Here is a 4484-nt window from a genome sequence, read left to right as displayed (position 1 = left end):
ATATAAATAGGATAATAAGGATACAGAAGCAAAAGTGAAGTTAATTAGATTTTCCTTGTCTTAGTTTAGGATTAAACTATATTCTTTTACTTCCCCTACTTTCCCTCTTTAACATATGCAAATGATGCAAATCAGTAGGCCTGGATTCTTGACCAAGACCAGACCCTAGATAAGCTTGAACAGGTTCAAGTGGGTTTGGCCTCTCTAATCCCCCAGACTGCCTTCTCAAAAAGTATGCACATGAGTACAAGCCTCTGACCTCTCACCTGACCGACCTTGAGGCCTGGTCTCTGCTAAAGCTGGGGTGGGGGGGGGCAGGGAAAGCACACCTTTACTTCTGTGGAAACAAAACTCCTCCTCCCATTTCTTACACAGGCATCCATAAAATAAAACCCTATGACATTAGATTTACCTGACACCAACCACCTGGGCAAATCACTTAACCTCACTCAAACTCATTTTCTTCATCTGTTAAAAGAGGGTATTGAATTACATGGCCTCCAAGGTCACTGCCAGCTCAAAACCTATGATCCTATCTATGAACTAAGGATACACATCATTGTTCCTCAAGGCACAAGAACTGCTTCTTTCTCAAAGGAGTCTCCTCTCCCTCTACAGAATGAGCCTAAATTTTTTTTAGTTAGATCTAAAAGTTCAGTAACACTGATCTCATAGGCCTTGCTCCTTCCACTTTACAATAGGGCTTCTCCATTGGAATCTCAGAGCAAAGAGTCCTCTGTACTACAAAGAAAACTCTTCATCCTTATCTCCTCATCCAATACGTGAGACTCTGATATTTTATGGAGGAAAGAAATCTCAGAAACTCATGGTGCTAAAGAAGAGAAAATAATCATTTAAATCTGAAATGTGATTATAAACAGAAGTCAATCACGCTCCTTGGTATAGGCCTTGAGTTTACTGTAGTGAAGAGTAACAAATGTAGGATATTAAGTCTTTTCACTCATATTAAATACATAAAACTCATCTAATGTTATTTAATTCTTCCCTTCTATTAATGCAGTTCATATTATCTTCCTCACCACTCAAGAGAATTGAACTTTCTATGAAGATTAATGCTGCTTTCACTTCACTGCACATTAATGGAGAAGACATTATTACTTGGAACTCCAGGAATTCCCAGAGGCAAAGGGCATTAAATCATTACATCCATGCAGTGCCTTTCTAGCTATCCTGACTTGTACACTTTAGAACTCCTGCAAATTCAGCAATGACATTATATTGTGGCTTTGCACTAGAATTCTGACTGGGATACACACAGTGAATTTCTACTAGAAGTCAGATGTATTGAGACCATGGCATCAAAATTGTTGTTTTCCATTTCATTACGAGGTTTCCATGGGAACAGAATCACTGAGCTTCATTTTAAAACAGCCACTGAGAAATATATTGAATTTTATATTCCTTTCTTCTGTCTCCATATAATACTAAAATTCTACAGTATATTGCGTTTATTCCCATTTCACTCTATATGCACAAATATCTTCCTAGACAGGGTCTTCTTCCTGGACAGAGGAAGTAAAATGTCAACAGCTTAATATTCCTTAAATCTGATTGCAGAAAAAATACTAGAAATTTAGACAAGTAAATATATATTGATTACATATTCCCCATATCTATTAACCAAAATGAATGCTAAAGCATAAAAAAGATCTCATTGTTACCTTCAGTTCTTTTCTAAAAGACCACAACATTATTCAGCAAAGTAAGTCAGTGTTATCTGTTGGAAGAGCCCTGAAAGCTTGCCCCACTGACAATATATCTTGTTTTGCTTCCTGGAACATCAGGATAATGTGAGCCTATTACTACGAAGTTAGGCTAAGCTCCAGTATGACTTCAAAAGTTATAGTATGGACACTTGCATAGCTTTGGCCTAATATATAAGAGGAGCAAAGATGATAATAATGATAATAAGAGCTCCCACTTACAGTTTTTCCCCTTCACAACAGCCTTGGTAAGTACGTAAAGGAAGTATTATTTTCAGTTTCCATAGGGAGGCTTAGAGATGCTAAGTGACAAATGCAAAAGAAGTAAACTTTTGGCATGGAGGTTTACACATTTCAAAGTGAATCTTGATTTATGCCAGGAATGTAATTATTTAGATTTCAGCCAGTTAACAAGGAAATAAACATTACCTCATGCTTCTTAAATTCAAGGAGAGAGTTAATTGATACCTATAAATGATGCCCCATCCCAGGATTTCTTATCCTTAAATCTGTTAGAGATAGATAGGAGATAGATAAACAGATAGCTACATGATAAATAAATAAATATATATATATATATATATATATCAATGTTTATATCTATATTTATTGATATAGACACAGACATAAATAGACATGTATATTGTTTTACACAATCCACCGAGGAAGTTTGTATGTAGCACAAAGTAAGATGGGGAATGGACAATTCCCCAGAATATCTAAGTAGATTCCTCTAGAAGGTGGGCTTTTAGCTGGGAATTGAAAGAAGTTGAATTAGGAGATGTAGAAGAGGAGGGAGAACATTCCAGTCATGGGGGCAGCCACTAAAAATTCCCAGAGTTGGGTGGTGAAGTATCTTGTTGAAGAACAGCAAGGAGGTCAGCTTCACTGAATCACAGACAATTTGAAATTAATTTTCTTAACAGAGAAGGTAGAACTAAAATGAGTTGCATATTTCAACCTTTTTTTCTGTAACCTGCAGGTAGGTGAGCCTTGTGATCCTGGGAAAGTTACTTAACCTCAGTTTTCACATCTGTAAAATGGGGATAATAATAGCACCTGACTCGCAGAGTTGTGAGAATAAAATAAGATAGTAATTGTAAAGAGCTAAGCACTTACTATGCTTGGCACATAGTAAGTGCTCTATAAATATTAGCCATTATCATCATCATCATCATCATCCTGCTAGCCATCCTGAGTTCTTATTCATTTCCTGATCTTCCTTTTGTCCATGAAATAGTTCTTTTTTTTTTTTTTTTAAAAAAAGCCTTATTATTGTCTCTAGTAGTTATCCCAAGACTGCTCATATTGAGCCTTTATCTTCTTGACATTCTTACACAACCTCAGCCTTGTATTTAACCTGAGTCATCTGCCCTGGCTTCTAAAATTTTTCACACAAGCTTGTTAAATGTGAATTCAACTTGAACGTGTTGACACAGCCTCAAAGTATTTCCACCAAAATATCTCAGATTACCCATCAGTGATCGTGCTCTGTTTTATTCCCTTTCTTCCTGCTTTTTTGAAATCCCTCTTTTCTCCATCATCTGTTGCTTATTTACAAGTAAAGACTAAGAAGGTAATAGGAATTGAGAGAGTGTCAGTGAAGGCATTTGTTCAGCAGAATTTAAAAAAATGTAAAGTAGGAGGATAGGGGCTTAGCAAGTTAGTTAATTATCACTCCACAGACATTTATAAAGCACTTACTATGTACCAGGCACTGGGGATACAAAGAAAGGTGAAAATTTTACTCCTGCCCTTAAGGAAGTCACATTCTAATAAGAAGAAAAGTAATGAAGTAGAAAGGAGAAACAGATTTAGTGAGAAAGGTCAAAGAGAATATAGTGGAATATGGAAATATATAGAAACACAGTCCTTGAAAGGAGGAAGACTAACAACTGTCATGGTTACAGTGGTCTTTTAGTCAATATCCATTTGGATCTTATAATTCCAATTAGATTAAAGGAAGTATTTAAGCATAGGGGTCTATTATTCTCACCAAAACTGCACCTGCTTGCCTCCTAAAACTTTTTCCTTGTTATTTCTAGATTTAATTTAGAATGCATACACCACATAGTTGTTTCAACTATGGGCCCATGACCTATATTTTTTTCTGCATATTTTCCAAGCATACTAGGAAAATTTGGCCTGTGTTTGATTTTAGCTTCCCTCTGGGGGCATTAGTATCTGAGTCACGTTAGCACAGATTATAACAAAGAAACAATCTATCTTTAATCTAATACCGCAGACATTTTCACCTTGGGTTTTTCTTTTTAAGAAAATAATAATGTGGATTTCCAGAATGGTTTCTTTTCCTTTATGACCAGCTCTGAAGTTGACCTTTTTCATAACTGAAAGATTATTTTCTTCAATTTAAGGTAGGGGAAAATTGTGATTCACACTATCCTTAATACCTTTTGGGGAAGGGGGGATTGTTTTTGTATTCCATTCATAATACAGAATGACTTCAAATTGGTTTATAGCAAATGTGCTTCCTAGAAGTTCTTTCACCTGATACAGTTGATGTATATATTTTCCCTAGTGTGCTGAATTAATTTATTTTTTATGCAGTAATATTTTATTCTTCTCAACTGCATCAAGACAATTTTAGCACTAATTTTTACAAGATTTTGAGTTCCTAATTTTTCTCTCTCCCTCTTTCTCCTCCCCCTTTCTAAAATGGGAGGTAATTTTATATAGGTTATATATGTATAATCACGTAAAACATATTTCCATAGTAGTCACAGTTGTGAAAGAAGAAAC

Source organism: Trichosurus vulpecula, chromosome 7, assembly GCF_011100635.1.
Source record: "Trichosurus vulpecula isolate mTriVul1 chromosome 7, mTriVul1.pri, whole genome shotgun sequence".
Taxonomy (NCBI): Eukaryota; Metazoa; Chordata; class Mammalia; order Diprotodontia; family Phalangeridae; genus Trichosurus; species Trichosurus vulpecula.
This window is presented reverse-complemented; position numbering follows the sequence as displayed.